The 19,283-nt window shown below is 57.0% G+C and overlaps 1 protein-coding gene across 6 annotated transcripts in view; it reads right to left on the minus strand.

The window, feature by feature from the left end:
• Nucleotides 1-19,283, minus strand: part of ZMIZ1 (zinc finger, MIZ-type containing 1) — a 216,823-nt gene that overhangs the window by 138,095 nt on the left and 59,445 nt on the right. For all 6 annotated transcript variants that reach the window (XM_010834167.1, XM_010834169.1, XM_010834170.1 and 3 more), the window contains one exon: nucleotides 14,727-14,807. The gene's annotated coding sequence lies outside the window, so the exon portion shown is untranslated. The remainder of the gene's footprint in view (nucleotides 1-14,726; nucleotides 14,808-19,283) is intronic.

Here is a 19,283-nt window from a genome sequence, read left to right on the forward strand (position 1 = left end):
TCGGAGGAACGCAGCCCCGTGCCCGTGGGCAGCTGGCGTGGAGCCGGCCCTCGGAGGAACGCAGCCCCGTGCCCGTGGGCAGCTGGCGTGGAGCCGGCCCTCGGAGGAACGCAGCCCCGTGCCCGTGGGCAGCTGGCATCGAGCCGGCCCTCGGAGGAATGCAGCACCGTGCCTGTGGGCAGCTGGCGAGCAGGCCTCAGAGCAGGCTGACTGGCTCGAGGGCGAGATGGAGCCTAGTCCTCCCTTCTGAACGATGGGAGACAGGCCAGAGTCACACACAGCCCGGGGTGTCCAGGCCAGGCCACCTTTCACCATGAACTGCAGCGTGGGGGGACCTCTCCTCCCCACCGAGGGGGGAGACCCCCACAGAGTCCCCATGACATGGGTATGCCAGGCTGGGGCTGAGCAGACCTGTGAAGGGGTTGCAGCCCTGGCCCTCATCTGGGCCCCTCCTCAGGGCCATCAAGAATCATGTTTTTAGGAACACCGAATGACCCTGAAAACTGCTCATGATGTAAGTCCAAAGGAGAAGGACAGAAAATTATAAAGTGACCAGAAAGTAATATACCAGGATGTTGACCAGGATAACTCCTGGTTGGAAGGATGATGGGCAGTTTTTGTTTTTCTTCTTCCAACTTTTCTGTGACTTGCAGACTTTCTACAACAAGCATGCATTACTTTTACAGTAAGGAAAAAAAGGACACTATTATAGAGTTTAAAATCAATAAGCCACTTCCACTAAATGCTACTTGTGCTACATTCTCTATGTGAAGGACATCAAAGAAACTCTTGCTGGATTTACGTGGGTTTGATCCCTGGGTCGGGAAGATTCCCTGGAGAAGGGCATGGCAACCCACTCCAGTATTCTGGAGAATCCCACGGACAGAGGAGCCTGGCAAGTGACCCATCCCTGGGGTTGTAAAGAGTCGGACAGCTGAGAACTGACACTGACACTCGGTGCGGGCACGCGCCCTCGCCCACGCGAGCCTCCACGTGAAGTCACTTCAGGCAAGAGGGAGGGACCAGGGCTGCTCTTTATGTGTTGGGTGGCTTTGGGTGAGTCCTGCGCCTCTCCGTGCACCGCTGTTTTGCTTTTACCCTGCTGGCCTCACTGGATGGATGCTGAGGATTGCTAGGTCCTGGTGTGCTTGAACTAAACTCAGAAGGCTTCGTGAATTCTGGGCACGGGGCTTCTCTGATCAGAGGGGCACTGCTGGGGGCAGAGGGGCAGCTGAGGCGCCTCCAAAGACTGGGCAGGCCAGCGCCGGGTGGAGGAGGCGGGCCCAGCAGCGCCAGGAGGCAAGGGGCCAGCTTTCTCCCCCTGTTTACAGTGGAAACACAGACTTGAAAAGGCTTCACTTTTCCACTGTTTTTGTGGCGGTGCTGTGGGGAGCAGGGCTTCCTGAGAGCGAGGCCAGCTTTCCAAGGCCACACCGAGTCCGGCCCTGCACTGGCCTCCGACAGGAAACATCATGTTTTCAATTTACCGGTCCCTGCCAGGCGCTGTGAGCAGGCCCACGCTCCACCAATCAGCTGTACGGAGAGAGCGATTGCAGACCCTGCCGCAGCTGGGAGCCCTCAGCCGGTCAGCGGAGCTCCAGGCCCACAGAGGGACCTCGCTGGATCCCTGAGGGCCCTGCTCCGAGACAGCTCTGGCTGCAGGTCCCCGGCAGTTTGTATGGCTTTAGCAGCAGATGCACCCAATGATCCCACTCCATAAACACCAATCCCTGGCCTTCTGGCTCCCACATCAGTTAGTCCTACCGTCTTGCTGACAGATGGGGAAACTGAGGTCCACAGAGAGAAGAGGTTCCCCAGTGCCATCAGATTATCAGTGAAGAAAGAACACCTCAGATCGGATTGGCAGATTCCCAACTGAGTCCCCTGGCAAAATGGGACTGTCCTGCAGCTGCCCCCCGATCCCACATCCCTCCATGATGGTGACGACAGCTGAGCCCCACCGCACACCTATGAGCCAGGCATCGTGACCACTTTTCAGCCGCAGAACCAGCTCGTGAGCTGTCTGACCTTCCTATCTTACAGATAAGGAAACTGAGTCCTAGAGAAGTTTAGAAACCTCTCTATGGTCATGGGGCTATGACATGGAGCTGGGGGTCTCAGAGTGCACTGCGAAGCTGGCCTTCTCTACCCCTTCCCAAGGACCCCTGGTTCTGTGCCCCCAAGGCCTAGGGAGGTGCCCCAGGTGAGACACACTGATCCTCCCTCTCCACCCGGCTCATCCCTCACCTCCTGCTCATGCTTAGGGAGAGCCAATGGGAGGAACGTTAGACAGAGAGGGAGGTGGGGACCACCCCAGGGAGGGCGGGCCAGAGCAGGAGTTGCCACACCCAGCTCTGCGGGGACAAGCCTCTTCCTGTCTCTGGGCCTCAGTTTCCCCGTCTGGGGCAGGTGGGATCTGCCTGGCTCCTCCAGCCTGTGCATCTGGGGTCTCCAGAACGCCACATTTCGGTATCTTTGTGCTGCCTGGTTTCTGTGTAGTCCTCGCCCTCTGCCCCTATTTCTGGATGAACTCTGAACTCTCCAACCTCAGTGCCCAGTGCATTCGGATTTTAAAGCCCAGACGTGCTGTGGGACATCTGAGCTACAAAGGGGCTGTCGACGTGACCCCCTTCCCTGCCAGAACCCGGGGAGCAGGGCTCCCTGACACAATGGATTTGAGGAAAGCTTGGTGAGAAACGACACAGTTGTATTCATCTATAGATCCGTAGCTTCACTAGCTCCTTGACACCCATCAGACGGAGGTGGGATTCAGCCTGGGGGCCTCATCACGCTGCTCCTCCTACACCCCTCTCTGGAGCCAATGCCTGGGTGGCCAGGACTGGCTGCGCACACGGTCTTCCCCCAGGGCCACTTCTGTCCACTCTGTCTCAGCCTTCTCCTGCCTTCTCCATGTGTCTGGGCATGGCCTGCAGCTCAGCCCATCCTGGCTGTGAGAACTACCTGAGTAGATGCTGGGAAGGGATCTGGGCCCCGATACACATAGGCCTGACGATGGCTGTGCTGGCAGCTTCAGAAGCCCGGCTAAATCTGGAGAATGCATCTGCAATGTGACCCATCCTCCAGGCCCTGGTGAGGAGGCCCCATTCTCCTCATTTTATGATGAAGAGGAAGAGCTTTTGGGGGTCAGGTGCCCTGACCTTACACAGCTCAGGACCTGAAGATTGAAAGATACTTGACTGTCAGAGATGGAACTGACATACCTCCATGAAGCCCCCTCCGATCTTCTTGGTTGGTGGGGGGCTCTTCCCCAGCAAGGCCCAGAATGAGTGCTCTGTGTCTTGTGTCTGGCTGAGGACTCAGGCTTGAAAGTCAGGTGGAGCCGGGTTCAAATTCTGACCCTAGCTCCCAGGGACTGCACGAGCTATTTAACTTCTTTATCCCACAGTTCACTCATTCGCAAAGCAGGCTCTATAAGTATTAAATTAGATAATGCATATAAAGTTCACACAGCTGTCATTAAGACTCCCCCAATACGCACACACACACACACACAGAGAACAATATACCATCATGATTAACAGCAAGGACAAGGACTTAAGTCCTGTTCGGGTGACCCTGGGCAAGTCACTAGCTCTTTTTGCTGATCAAAGTCTATTCTTAAAATTTCTCCTTATTACTCTCCAAGAGATCCCCTTCTCAGCCCCTAAAAAAAGCAGTGGCTTGGGGCTTCAGTGGTAAAGAATCTGCCTCCCAATATAGGAGACGTGGGTTCTATCCCTGGTCCAGGCGGATCCCACATGCCACAGAGCAAGTAAGCTGGTTCGCCACAACTACTGAGCCTGTGCTCTCAAGCCCAGGAGCAGCAAGTACTGAAGCCCGTATGCCCTGGAGCCCGTGCTCAGCAGCAAGAGAGGACACCCCAATGAGAAGCCCGTGCCCCACACCTAGAGGGTGGCCCCCCTCACCAGAACTAGAGACAAGCCTGTGCAGCAATGAAAACCAACACAGCCAAAAAAATAAATAAAATTATGCATATTAATATTTTTTAAAAAACCAGCAGAGTTGTCCTTGGGGCCTGAGGGATTTTCTGACTACTCCCTGATTCTTTGTGTCCTTTTCCACACTCACAGCCCACCGAGCTCCAGCCACTTCTCAGAAGCTCCATGGCCCAGGCCCTCTCTGGGGGAGCCAGGCAGGCCCGGTGCCACTGGCTTTTCAGAAAGCCCAGCATCAGCCCCCGCTGGAGACATCGTGGTGTTTCCAGTTAGCTCATTCTTGGTGCAGAGGTGGCATGTTTGAGAAAATCATATTGCATTGAGATTAAATGCCTTTAATTCCTATTGAATCTCCCATCTGACTCACTAGCCTCTTCCCCAGGCTGGCCCCGTGGTCATTACCATTTCAACACCTGAATTATCAAACTGCCGGGCACCAAAGGCTGGCAGATAAATTATTTCCGTTACAAAAGACTGATTCAGGGGAAGGGCCCATTCTCCAACCGCTGGGCGTTCATCTTCCCACGGAGCTGGGAAGGTGCCGGAAGGACCTGTGCAAAGATCGATAATGAAAGACTTCAAACGATCTCTAGAAGAGTTTGCACCCTCCTTCTTCTTTGTGTCCAAAAAGATGCTCCAGAGGCTTTGGGAACCACAGGGACAGTAAGGGCTGATAGGGGTGAGCCCGGGGAGGCAGGACAGGGTGGAGTCCAGGAGGGTCAGACAACACGAGCCCCACCCTGGCTCTGCCACTTGGAGACTGACTGTTTTCCTGGCCTCCCCCTGCCTCAGTTTCCCCATCCCCAACATGGAGATGACACTTCACAAGACGGTGTTGGGATCAACGGAGATGCTGCCTCGCCTGTGACACTGTCCTTATTATTGCTGTCACAGGGCCCCATGGCTTGGTTGTTCTTTGCTTTTTAGCAACAGAGGTGTGGCATGCAGTCATTGTCCTCTGCCCTGGGGCGTGCACTGAACACCATGTACAGGGGCACCCCAGGGAGGCTCCCCCTGCCCTGCAGCTAGGCCCCGAGGGTCTTCACCCACCACATCTCCACTTGGGCAGGTCCCAGAGCGAGCCCTTGGTGGGCACCAGCTATCCAGGATGCTAAGGAATTCTGCTGGGCTGCTCCAGGCTCTGCTCCCTGTCCCCCGGCTGTGCCCCCACCTCTCTGTCCCTGCTGCCTCCTGACCTGGGTTCTCAGTCACTAGGCTGATGCTCGAGTGTGCATCATGTAGCCTTCATTCAATCTGCATCTACTGAGCACCTACTACGTGTTCCTTTCCACAACCCTCAAAGGACAGCTACTCTGTGCTGCTCACCCACTTAATGGGTGCACAGTCCTGAGCACACAGTGCCAGGCCTGAGCACACAGCAGAGCCACAGCCCTACTCCATCCAACGGGCCTCCCTGCTGCCTCCCGAGGCAGGAGAGGGCCTGGGTGTGGTAGACTGTCTGTGGGCCTGTATGCTGGGCACTGGTACAAATGTCACCTCCCCCAACTCCAGGCACAAGCACACTCACACACAGGCATCTATCTATCTAGGGTCCTGCTTTGGACCACACACAACCTAAGGGTATGGCTTTTCCTGCCTCACCCCAGCCCTACCTGAAATCCTTGAAAGCCTTTGACCATCTATTGACTCCATTCAGCCTCCTCCAGGAAGTCTTCCAGAACCCTTACTCAGCAATAAGCCCTCCTGGTGCCAGAGGCACTGGGTAGCATTCATTTGTCCTCTGCATGTGTGTCTTGGCCTAGACCGTGGGCCACCTGAGGGCTGCCACGGGGTCTTCTGCTTCCTTATCACCCCAGCAGCTAGGCACAGACCCACACAAGGAGTAGGTGCTTGCTAAATACTAACACCTTACTGACTGCAGATGGAGAGCTGCGGGGAGGACCAGCCTGTGCAAGGGCCCTCTGCCAGGTGCTGGCGTGAACCAAGGACCCGGCCGGGCTCTGGGCCCAGGGAGGGACAGAGCCACCGGCCCCAGCCCACACCAGGACTGGCGATGCGAGCAGGATGCCAGCGGTCAAAGGATCATAGCCCAGACCCTGAGCCCCAGTTCTGACATCATCCCAGACAGGGGGTGAAGGCCTTGGGGGGGAATAATTCCTCCTCTGCCACCTGCCAGGGCCCAGCCAACTCAAACGAGGTCTTATTAGAGCAAGGGCTGGTTTTTCACCTCTCCTTATTAATTCTCCAGAGCGCCAGTGAGTGGAAAATGGGAGGGAATCTGGGATGGAGAGCCTTGTCGTTTCTGGAGCACGATGCCCTCTGCGTGGATATTCCTGGAAACCTTCCACAGGGCGTCCTTGGCTGGGGCAGGAAGACTTGGGGCAGAGCGGGGGTGGTTGTTTCAGTATAGCAGTGTGGTTCCAAAAGGGCCCAATGTTTGGAGCAGCTAGCTCCCTGGTCCCTGTCCTAAGACAGCCCTCATCTCTTCCCAGGAGCTGATTTAGGGCTCAAGCCTGGCAGGCCTACCCATCTCAGATGGACTTTTTAAGGAGAGGGGTGGTGGGTGGCTTGGTGTGGCCCAGAGACCAGACCACAAGCCAAGAGGCTTGGTTCTGCACCTGCTTCCCTCTTCTCCCTGGCCAGGCATGTTCCACCCAGGGCCTCAGTTTCCCCAGCTATAAAAAAGAAAGGGTTCCACAGGGCCCTTCTTCTAGTACTGACATTCCATGTATCCATGTGGGTTAACTAATAAAGCGCCAAGGTCCCTCAGAGGAGCCAGACAACCCCATTCCCCTGCCTCGCTCAGCCAGGACCAGGCTAAGGGGCTAGTTCAGCTCAGGGAAGAGAGTTCAGATCTGCAGATGCCTCTTGATCTAAGGCCTCCTGCAAGGCCCAGGGGAATCGCCACTAAATGGCCCATCGCACCCAGGGAACAGCTTTTCTGTCCCTAGGGCTCTGGGGCTGGTGGGTGGCTGCTGCCCTGAACGCTCTGTGGCCAGAAGGAATGGGGCTGAAACTCACAGATGTGACTTGGGAGCCTGGCAGACGGGACACCAGGAAATGTCCTTCTGATTATCACAGGGTTTTTAAGAGCAGGAAGAGCCTTTACAGATCATCTAAACCCCGGGTTTATTCATGAGAAAACAGCCACACACAGGGACAGGGCTCGTCTAAGTCCACCCAGTGAGGCTGTGGTACTGTCCACGGCCTTACCTCTTGGCCAGCTTCCTGTGACCAGCATCCGTGTGTTCCAGACTGGCCTGACTGCAGGTGTTATATGGGTTATTGGTTAGAAATTCAGAGTCCAAAACCCAACTCTAACTCACAGAATCAGACTCCAAGAGAGAGGCCTAAGAACAGGCATTTAAACAAGTGCCCCCTGGTCTGTGTGTGTTGGCGCTTTGGAGAAGAGCCATATTGAAGTGTCATCCTGACAGTTCCCACCCCAGAGCTCCAGAGAGGACTCAGAAGGCCAGCATCGCTGGAGAAGGGAAGTATCTAGGTCCTGCATCTAACAGGCGCCAACCTCAAGCAGATGGTCCAGTGCTGAGGGGTGGGGGCGTCTCTCTCAGGGCATCTATTTCCAGTCAACAGGGAAGCCTGCCATTGCTGCATTCCAGCCCCACAGCATCCCTGCAGGCGAGTGGGTTTCTCCCCACTTATAGATGAGGAAACAGAGGGAACCAGTGACAAAGTAACTTGTCTAGACTCACCCACTTGATCAGGTAGAGCAGGGATTTGAGCCCCAAAGTGTCTGTCCCAGGTGGTGCTAGTGGTAAAGAACCTGCCTGCCAGGGCAGGAGACATAAGAGACTCAGGTTTCACCCCTGGGTTGGGAAGATCCCCTGGAGAAGGAAATGGCAACCCACTCCAGTATTCAGCCTGGAGAATCCCATGGACAGAGAAGCCTGGCGGGCTACAGTCCATAGGGTTGCAAAGAGTCGGACACGGCTGAGCGACTTTCCACGTGTCTGTCCTGCTTAAGTGCACGTCCTACTGTGTGCTGTACGCACAGACACCAGTCGGCCCACGGGTGGTGAGCTCTCCAGCAGCAGAGGTGGGCAAGCAGCCGCTGGAGGATCTTGGCAGGCAGGGATGACCTTGAACAACCTTCCTGGAGCTGTGACTGGGGAGAAAATAAGCTGGATAAAGGGTGCAAGAGTGTTCCTTGTGTTTCTTCCACACATAAGGAAAATGGTCCAGATTATTTCCAGGTTCTAGTTCACTACAGTCCTCTTGGCTCAGTCATCAGAGCTGCCAGGCAGGGGACAACTAGGGGCCTCAGCTGAGGGCATTTGTTGGGGGTGGGAACAGGGGGGTGAAGGGGGTTGGCTCAGCCAGACAGTGACAAGGGTGGGGGATGACTCGGGTGGGGAAGGGAGCACAGCAGGGACCACCTGGAGAGAGCTGTCCCATGCTAGACCGTCCACCGACCGAAGCGTGGGCCAGACGGAGAGGCACCGGGGAGCATTCCACGGAGGCTACGAAGCAGAGATGCTCCCACACGAACTGAAACAGGCCCCCAAGGACGCCTCAGGATGGCAACGAAGGGTCCCAAACAGCGTGAGGCAACACGCGCCACTTCCCGAACTGGAACTGAAGAAGGGCGACGAGCACTTGACAGGGGAGACAGGGGAGACAGGGAGGGGCTCCCGCACGCCCCCTGCTCTCCAGTAACCAGAGGAGTATGGCAGACAGGGGCTGGTGCTCCCCAGTCAGCTCTCTAGGGGCGTTCTGTGGTCCTCATAACCTGGGGACTCTAGAAGTTTCCCTGAGCTCTGTCCACACAGCAGCCACAGCAGACCGACAGCTGTGGGACCACACTGAGGTGACCGCCTCCTCCCCACACCCCCACTGGCCATGGCTCAGAGTGGACACATCTGACAAATAGACGCGATGGTCAGGGAGCCGGGGCTGAAAGGGCGCATATGCACCAAGCAGCGCACGATACTATTCCTCACAACCTGGGCACAGCCTCAGAGTCCTTCTTGACACAGCCTGCCCAACACATTCAAAACCGGCACGCCGGACAAAACCTCCTTGCCATCTCCCGAGGAAGCTGAGGGCACACAGCCCCGGTGCCTGCTGGCTTCCTGCTGCCGTTTAGCACTGGCATACCAGGACCTTGGGCTTCCCAGGTGACGCTAGTAGTAAAGAACCTGCCTGCTAATATGGGAGACAAAAGGACTCGGATTCGATCCCTGGGTGGGGAAGATCCCCTGGAGGAGAGCATGGCAACCCACTCCAGTAATTTTGCCTGGGAAATCCCATGGACAGAGGAGCTTGGCGGGCTCCATGGGGTTGCACAGAGTCGGACTCGACTGAAGCAACTTAGCACGCATCCCAGGACCTTGTGGACGTGGTTCAGAGCTTCCCTGAGTCTTCAAGGGGCATTCACTCCAGCAGGGAGGGGGCCAGCACCTGAAACTCCTGACTTTCTGCCACAGCGCCAGAGTGGAGGCAAACAAGAGTGCGACTGTCAACTGAGCAGGCAGCAAAGTGCAGCTGCCAGGGCCGTGGGTGACAAAGAGGAAAGTCAGCTCCAGACGGTGGGGCTGGAGCCCCTCCGGGTGGGCAGGGGCAGGGCCAGGCTCCAGGGAGACAACTCCCTTCTCCCCGCTCCTGTGCCTGGAGCTGGCCCTGCTCCACCGCTCCTGACCCTGTGGGGAACCTCTGGGTTCACAGGTACACCCGCTGGGTGCCTCTGCAATTCAGACTGCATCCTGGATGATGTGGGAGGGGGTGGACGACAGGGGCGTCCTCCCTTCCTGGGCTCCAACCCCCAACCCTGTTTTCTAGAGAGGTTGGAAAGAAGCTGGGGGTGACGGGGGCAGGGACTGGCCCCTATTGTGGCATAGCCTGTGAGAGGCACCTCAGTCTGGGGCTGTTTGGGGATGAGGTGGGGAAGCTCACAATTGCTGAACCCCTTTTGGGGGGAATGGAACCCTCATAATTTCTCCCCTAGCCTTACTGAGGTTCAGTCACTTGGGTATGGGCTACAGTCTTGCCTGATTCGCTTTACCTTTCTGACCAGTGCGACGTGCCCAGTTCTTTATTCTGAACAGCAGGACGGCAGCAGCCTTGTCTTACAGAGAGCATACTGGCTTTGCAAACTCTCATCTGCAAAACTTCCTTCCCCTGCTTCAGTTTCCCCCCGTGTGAACCAGAAAACCGGGGTCACCAAGGCTGCACGTGGTCAACTACGGCAGCTAAGAACCACACATGGCCACTGACCACCGAAGTCTGAAACGTCTTCTCCGCATTAGATACACAACAGCCTTCGAAGACTGAGCATGAGAAAAGAGTATAAAACATCCAATATGCTATTATCCCAACATGTAATGAATACAAAATAAAAGATGATGTGCCCAGCGGTCTGCTGAGCACCCTGCAGGGCATCAGAGCAGAAGGAGAGGGTGGAGAGCTTAGGGTGGAAACAACCAGGGCCTCTGAGGACTGGGGGCCTTGAAGTCCCCGGGGGACCAGGCCATGTCCATCCCTAGGGGGCGGGGGGAAGCGCAGCTTGAGGAAGGCTCTGAAAAGGTCCAGCTCTACAGCAACAGGGCCAAGGGCTCTGGAGGCAGGAGCAAGCGCAGAAGAAAGGTGCAGCCTGGCGACAGGTGATAACGATGGGGAGGGGGCAGCACAGTGGAGCTGCAGCTCAGGACGCTGGCCGGCAGCTAGTGTGTGGTGTGGCCGTGAAAGAGGCTGGGGCCAGACGGTGGCAGCCTTGATGCCAGGCTGAGTCGGCCTGGCACACAGATGGCACTTACAGGAAGACTGGCTGGCCAGGGATGGGGACTCAGAAAGATGCTAAGGGCATCCAGATGAGTGGAAACCACTAGCGCCCATCGCCCACCTCACAGGTCACAGATACCCTCCAGGCCTGCAGTTCTCCAGGAGCCCACCCTCTGGCTCCTTCTCTCCTAGGAAAAGGACAATTTATTTATTCATGAGCATACACCCGCTCCCGCCAGGCAGCCAGCTCCTGGACACCTCACTTCTAATTATAGCAAGAATTTCATTAGTGCTGGAGGGAAATGCTGGGTTTCCAGCTGCCTCTGCTAGTGGACGCAGGCCTCCCCCCTCTCCCCTGCCCTAGCTTGTGGCCAGGATGTATGCCCAGGACGGCACAGAGGGGCAGCCACGGGGGCAGATCTCAGCCAGGAGATCAGGCTCCATCCTGAGTGGCTGGCACAGTGAGGGTCCATGGGGATGGGATGGTGGTCATCCCCAGCGGGTAGGAGAGGGGGGGACTCATCACACATGGCTCAAAGCCTCCAAGCAGCGGGACTGTGGGCTGCTGCCTTGGATACCCTGAAGAGAAAGGTGGGAGGGAGCTGTGTGTTGCCAGAGTTGGGCAAACAGGGGGAAAGGTAGGGGCTTCGGAGCCTGGGAGGTCTCGGTTCTGCGGAGTCCTGGGATGACGGAAGTGATGACGCAGAGCTGGGAGGGAGGCAATGGGGCTGTGGGACTGCCACTGAGAAGAGAGGGGAGCTGGGCAGGGGAGAGGAGCCCGCACAGAGAGAATCAGACAGAAAGAGACAAAGACACGGAGGGCGGGCAAACAGAGAGATAGACACACACACACACACACACATGAGCTGGATTTGCAGGCCAAGGAGAGAAGTGAAAACACTGGGCCAAGTTGGTCAGGCTGTTCAGAGGACTACCCAAGCAGACCCCTGCCTCCCCCCGGGGGCCTGGCTGCACCCACCCACTCTTAGGCCTAGACTCAGGCATTGGCATGGTCAGCAGGGCCCATCTGGCCAGTCTGAATGTGCGGCTGAAGCCAGGCCTCATGTATGGGGATGGCCTGAGGTGCCAAGGTCTTGCTGGGAGCCGCACACGTGGGTGGGGGCACTCACACACAGGGGGCACTCTCCTTTTCTTGCACACTCACACATATTCACACACTTCACACCCTCATATGTAGCCTAGCTAATCACACACACATCACTTCACACTGGTTCAGGGGCACACACTGGCACACACACCCCAGCACACCTTCCTTCCCTCCAGGGAACAGGCTCCAAAGCTTCAGAGTCCTTCGTGGACAAGCCCCTTTCTCAGTCTCCGCTGGGGGCCCTGGGAAGGAGCTCCAGGGGGAGAGGCTTTCCTCTCTGCCAGTCCAGCTTCCTCGGTGTCCATCCTGGGGAGCCTCATGCTCTCCCCCAAACTCAGGAAAGCTCTGAGCCCCTCAGTCTGCTGCCTGAGTGGCACAGCTTGCATAGTTTCTAGTGACGAGGAACTCACTACCTCCTCGGAAACCAGCTTAAAAAAAAGTCTCCAGACAGCTCAGACTCTTGGAAAGTTGAACTTGAGGACCCCTCAGTGAGGTTGCCGCCGAGGGGCCTGAGCTCTGCTGGCCAGAGTCTGTCAGTCAAGACTGTCCTTTCATCATTGGCTTGGAAAGTAACACAGCCAGCCAATCACCCCGGCTTTCACTCTACATTAGAACAGAACCAGAGAATCAGTGTCCTACAGGATCCCCTCCTTGACTGATGACTGCTAATAAAGACCCAAGAAAATCATTCATTCATTTATGCACTCAATTGATAAACCATCAACCAGGCAATGACCATGTGCTGGGGAACTCGGATATGCCCCGGATCGTTTAAAATTCCTTCCTAGTCTGACAACTTGACTTTCGCCCATTTTATAGGTCAAAGGTGTGACCAGGGGGAAGCAGAGACTTGCTTAGAGTCACACTAGGGGCTGATGGTCAAAGGCAGAGCCTCACTGGTGACGCTGCAGGCACTGACCATCTGCCAGCCCCGGGAAGGACGGGAGAAGGCCGCACGTCTGCCACCCCCATCCCCAGCCGTTTCTAGGACACCGAGGTATTGATTACCACCCTCGCCTTGGAACGGTTTTCTTTCCTTTTCTTTTTTCCACCAAGGCTTTCTATCCTCCTTTTTTTTTTTTTTTAAAGAATAAACTCCAAGCCGCTCCTATGATTAATTACCAGCTGCCTAATGCTCCTCCACCAGCAATTTCTGGAAAGGGAATGAATTACCTTGAAAAACATCCGAAAAGAGAACCCACCGTGAAGGAGAATTTCAAAGGTTACCTCACAATTAGCAATGGGCTCCCCTAGCCTGATCGAGTTGCCGGTAGGTCCTGTGGGGAGGGACAGGCCACCAGCGCTCAGGGGCCACCCACTGGCTCCTGAGGGCCACCAGGCGTGGAGGGCTGGACAAAGGCCGCCCAGCAGAAATGGGGTTGTTTCCTGGGCACCCACCTTGGGCCTGCCCTGTGGCTCTGCCCCTGATCTCTAAGGCATCGTGGGCTGCTTAATTCTAAGGTATCTCTCCTGGTTCAAATCCCCACTCCACCACTTACAGCTTGGTAGGTTTCTTAACCACACTGAGCCTCCAGAGAATGAGGCATTAAACACACCTCCACGTGGGATTACTGAGTGGGGAAATATGCATTTACGGAGCACAGTGCCTGGTCCACAGCCGACTCTCACCCAGCTGTAACACTTGGAATATTCCAGGTTTCTAAGCATCCTCCTGACAGCCCTCTCAGCAATGTTGGTATAATTATCCTCGTTCAGATGAGAATTCTCACGGAAGTGAAAGGACTCGCCCAAGGTCACGAGGAGGATAGGAGGAAGCCAGGATTTCCTATGGCAGGAAGGGAGATCAGAGTCTGCTCCCTGGTTCCAGCGCCTGAGTGAAGCACAGAGGATCCCCAGGGCTTGTCTGAGTGTGGGTACCTGGGAGCACTGGGGTCTCAGGAGAGATGCTGAGAGCAGCAGGGAGACCATCGGGCGAGGCCTCCCACCAGGACGAAGACTCGAGCTCCCCTGGCTGGGCCCCAGAGCCTTGGGACAAAGGGTCCTGGCCCAAGTCAGCATTTCTGAGACAGCCTCTCATCTCTGGGTTGGGAGCCACCAAATAAAGAGGGATTACATGGGTGGCCCTCTGGCACAGGGCCAAGTGTCATCAACCCTGAAAAGCCACTCTGTGATGAGACACGCTGGTGTCGGGGCCGAGGCAGGCCTGGGAGGCTCAGCTTGGGACCCTCGGGCTCCATCTGCTTCCGGAAGCTCCCTGGGGGCCCAAACCGCCTCATCAGGCTGAATGACCACTTGGTGTCCATCCTGGCATGGTTGAGCCCTCAGGGAGGAGGGATGGTGGGAATGGAGGTGTGCGAGAAGCAAGGGAAATGCCAGATCCTGAGCGTTGGCTGTGTCCAGCTGCGCCGGTGCACATGTGGGGTCAGGGGCATGGTGCCCAGCCCTCTTTCACAGGCAGGTAAACTGAGGCACAAAGGAACCACACAGGGTCATGGTGGATGAGAGGCAGGGCCAGGATTTGCATGCAGGCACTTTGACCCCAGACTTGTGGGTGCTCAGGGGACTGTGGGAGAGAGAGGGTGGGGCAGCCATGGCCCCCATCTCAGTGAACAGGCTTCTCTGCCCATCCCGCCTCTTGCTGTGTGGCTGCCATGTTGCTTGGCACATAAGGCCCCTGTGCCACGGGGCTGAGTGGTACAGACAGGGCTGCTGAGCTAAGGTTGGGGACGTCAGACCGTCCCTCTTCCTGCGTGCATCTCCCACCCCTGCCGGGCAGCCACTGTAGACACAGGCTAGGCCTAAGAGGCCCCAAGAAGTCCTTTTGAGGAGCAATGAGATCTCAGTGGGGGTGGGGTGGGGGCTGCATCCAGTCCCACCCAGGCTGTGCAGCAGTCAAAGGCCAGGGCGCTGGGGCCAGCACCTCCCCCACTCAGGACACGCCTCCTGCCCCTTCCCCCAGCATCCAGGCCAAGCCGCCCCCACCAGCCCGGCTGCACACCTACCTCAGTGACCCGTGAATCACCAGCGTCCCACGTGCCGGTCAGCAGCTGGCGGTTCCTCCGCCTCACTCCAGCTCCATTCTCCTGCAATGAGAAGGGTGGTCAGGGACCACTCCCAGGAGGGACCCCAGAACTGACCTGCGGCCACAGACCCCCACCCACCTGCTGGAAAGTTCACTGTCGGCTAAATCAAATCATCTCCACTGGACAGATGGGGAATCTGAAGGATGGAGAGGAAAAGCGGCCTAATGCCAAGGGGCCCTAAAAGGCCCCCAACACCCCACAGCTGCCAGTTACTGGCTGTGTGACTGTGGGTAAGCTCCTGGCCGCTCCGGGTTTCGGTTTCCTCACCCGGCAAATGGAATCACAGGGATCTCTCTGAGGGTTTCTGGGAGGATCTAAGGGCCTATGGTGACAAACGCACTTGATATCCATTCATTCACTCAAGAAACATTTAGCGAACACCCTGAGCTGTAAACAGGATCATAGAGCAGCCCTTGTGGGGACTCATAATAGGCAAAGAATCAAACAACACATAATTAAAAGTGGCATCTGCCAGGGTGACACAGCATAGACTCAAGGTTCAGGGCTGTCTCTTTGGGGAAGTAAAGTTGAAGGATGAGCCAGACAGAGGCAGGCCAAGATGCATGGAACAGTGTTCCAGGCATGGGGAACAGTATATGTGAAGGCTCCAAATAGGGAAAACACCCTGGCTCAGCAGAGTACTTGAGAGAAGGTGGTGTGGTGGAGGAGGGAGGTGGGGAGGTGAGAGGGCCAGAAGGCAGGGCTGACCATCGCAAGGGTGGATGGGAGGGTCTCAGCAGCTGAGCCGCGTGAGCCTGGGTCTAGTTTGAGAAGATCCCCCAAGGATGCCAGGAAGAAGGGCTTAGAAGGGACAGGAAGAGGCAGGGAAACCAGTGGGGAGGCTGCCCCTAGAGTCTGGGCAAGAGACAATGGTGTTCAGAGTGGAGGGAGCAGAAGGCAGAAGTGGAAGGATCCCCTGGGGCACTGGGCGGATGAGGACCCCAGACTCTGTCCCCGCAATGCAGTGGGTTCACCTGCCCCATTTCCACAATGGGCCAGCCGTACTGCCCTCTCCTCCCTACCCACAGGGCCCCTCAAGAATCCAGAAGGGCCAGATCCAGACCCCAGACCCAGACCCTGGCAGGCTAGCTTCTCTGGAGTCCTGGCTGTGGGGTGGGAGCCACAGAGCCCTGAGTTGGAGTCCCAGCTACAAAAGCATCTCGCTGGGTGGCTCTGGGTGGTTGCCATGCTCGCGGCACCTGCGTGCCCTCCTCTAAGAAACGGGAAACCTGCCAGCAGGGCTGAGTGCCTCTTGGGATGAGGCCCGTGGCTACCACGGGAGTGGGTGTGCACAGGCCACATGAAGGCTGGGTTCCCACATGTGTTGGTGACTGGCAGAGGGGTCAGACCTGCTGTGCAGTGGGCAGGGTTCCCAGGGAGCCAAGTGTGTGCCTATGGCCTCAGTAAGGGGCACCAGGGCCTGATATTTAAGAAGTGGGCTCAGTACTGTAATAAAAATGATCTGGTTCAAGTCCTGGGTTCATCCCCTTACCATGTGGCTTTAGGCAATTTCTTAAACTGCTCTGGCCCCCAGTTTCCTCATCTGTGGGAGGTGATAAAGCGATAAGGAGGGGTCCACTCTCAAGGAGTGGTACAGACAGCATAAGGTAATGCATTTGAGTGCCGGACACACAGGTCGCTTTCCAGCCGTGTTAGGTGAGGTGAAATTACTTCCAGGAGCTGGTGCTGGGCTCCACGGAGCACTGGCCCCTAAACCTCGGGCTCCCACAGCCCGGCTCAGCACCCCTACTCCACATGGGGGACAGAATGTCTCTGGGGCCTGACTCTGACTCTGACAGGCCCCAAACTCTGCTCACCGTGGGGACACAAATGGCCCTTGACTCCAACTCTCCCACTTCACAGAGGAGGACAGTGAGGCCTGGAGAGGGCAGCACCTGCCCCCGTCCCAGAGTCACGCAGCAAGTCAGAGGCTGGGGCAGAACAGGAATCAGCCTCCTGCTTCCCCACCGGCCACAGCTCAGTCCTTTCCCAAAGGCTAGCTGGCCGCAGACCCGCTGACAAAGAGAAAATAATTATTTTGGCAGCTGAGACAGAAGCCAGAGCCGGAAAGTCCTCGCTCACTCGGTGAGCAATGTCCCGGCCCCGAGGAATGACGCCCGCCCATCCTGCCTCGAAGAGGTGCTCCAGCTCACGGCGACACATACGTGTCTCTCCACCCCAGCCATCCTTGGTTTTTTGCTGTTGGACTTGTGCAAAGAGGCAAATAGACCAAGGTCACACAGAAAGGGTATCACACAGAGGGTCACCAGGATATGAACTCAGGCCCTGATTAGGGACTATGAGCCTTAGGACTATGAGCTCATAGGACCCTTCCCTGTGAGCCTGCACTGGACCCTCATCTGGGAAGGAGAAAAGGACCAGGAGCTTACCTGAACTGGGACCACACTGGGGACTATTCCTGTGACACTTCTTTAGCCCTCAGCAAAATGCTATGAAGTGGAAACTAAATAGCACCCCCAGTTTACACATGAGGTCTAGAGAGATTCTGTAGCTTCCTAAGGTCACACAGGTAATGCAGAGTGAAAAGTAATAAGAACAGAGGCGGGCATGAGTGGGTGATCTGTCCACACAGACTCAGCTTGTTCAAGATGACCAACTGGACACCCGGGCTCCCTGGTCTGTGCCCTGGGCCCCACTCTCGCTGGCTGCACAGACAGGTTGGGGTGGAGGTGAGGAACTCAGGTCCAGGCGGGGCTGTGAACGCTCAGGTGAAGTCATCCGCCCTCATCCCTGGCCCCCTGGGTGCCCGTAGGTGAGCCTCACTGCCTGTAGGGCTCTGGCCACCTGGGGAGACTGGGAGAGGCATCCCACGTCTGCGCCCAGCCTGGCCAGACCACAACCGTGAAGGACATAGATTCACATAGGCGAGTGTGCTCTGCTTAAAAGGCCCTCCATGCCATGGAGCGGAGGGCAGCCTGAGACTCAGGGCTTGAGAGGGGTGGTGGGGCCCACCCAGGCTCCCCAAGGGATGGGGTCCCCACTGCCCAGAGACAGGGCTCTGCTGAGCTCAGGACTCTCCCTCTGGGTTGGATGAGGGGGACGCCCCGACTACAAGGCCGCGTCTGGCTGCGAGGGCAGGAGGGGTAGAAGGGGAGGTGTGCAGACCACAGGTTGAAGTGTACTTCCACTCTCATCTCATGTCTGGCGCGTCCAAGGGCAGGGCAGGGTGGAAATGAGCTCCCTCTTTGCAGAGCTGGACAGTGAGCTCCGAGGGAGGGTAGAGTTGCCAGGGATGAAATGGCTAGAAAGTGTCGAGGTTGGGTCCGGGACTTGGCAGAGGTCACTTGGGGTGGGGACTGTCCCAGGACCCAGATGGATTCTCCCAGCCCCACCCCCTTCCCATCCCTTCCTCCTCTAGGGATCCCCTGGGAGGAAGGACCCACCTGGGTGTGGGCTTGAGTGCAGGCACCAGGCCAAGTGGACTGGGGCCGGGGCTGGCCCAGAGACACGCAGGGCCGACTGGGGATTCCGGGAGGACAGAGGTGCCCATGCCACGGTGCATCCGGGATGTGGGGTTCTGTGACAGCTCTGTGACAGTGGCCAGAGGCCCACGGCTAAGTGACCAGTGTGCTCTAAGCCACCAAGGGTTGGGAGCCCAGATTCTGGACTGGAGCCTGGCCCTGTCCTCAGAGGTAAGGTCCAGGGCAAGGATGGGTCGAGCTGAGTGTGAATCCCTATTCTGCCCTTTAATGCTGGGTGACCTTGAGCAAGTCACTTGGCATCTCTAAGCCCCCATCTCCTCTCTAAAAAGGGACTAATCACTCCTTCAGCTACTCACCCGCCAAGAGAGGCTTCACATTGACCTTGTAGAGCCTGACATTGGCCAGAGCACTGACCTATCCACAGGCTTCTGGGAGAGGGGCTCGGGCTGCCCCAGTGTGGTCTCTAGGGCATGGGACCACATCAGTGCTGAGCTGAAGTTCTGGACTCTTGTCAACTGCTGCTAATCACACACACATGCCCTCATGTTCCGGTGGCTGTGAGAGCTTCACAAGACACGGGATCATAGACGCCAGTGCACCGACATACAGGTCAGTGAATGGTGACTGTCAAGGTCATAGGTGGCCAAGTGCAGGCCAGAACATGGTCATGTGGGCACCCACCCAAACTGAGTCCAACCTGCTGTTCCACGGGCTGAACTGACCAGCACTGGCTCCCACGTGGGTCTGACCCGCCTCATCTCAGTCGGGCCAGGCAGCTCTTCCCACCCTCACTTTACAGGTGGGCCGAGCAGCTTCTGGTACTGTGGGCCAGGGGCCCTGTTTGGGAAGGTGGCCTCAGACCCAACTCCCAGGGTCGCCGGGGAGACACGGGTTCCTTCACCTCAAAGACCCACCCAGGGACGCATCCCCTTACATGACCCTGGGAGCAGGCCCCCTCGTCCTCCCCTGGCGGCCAGTGCTGGCTCCGGGAGCAAGGCAAATATTTACCCCGATGGTTATCCAAACCGGGCCA

Source organism: Bison bison, unplaced genomic scaffold, assembly GCF_000754665.1.
Source record: "Bison bison bison isolate TAMUID 2011002044 unplaced genomic scaffold, Bison_UMD1.0 scf7180017864029, whole genome shotgun sequence".
Lineage (NCBI taxonomy): Eukaryota > Metazoa > Chordata > Mammalia > Artiodactyla > Bovidae > Bison > Bison bison.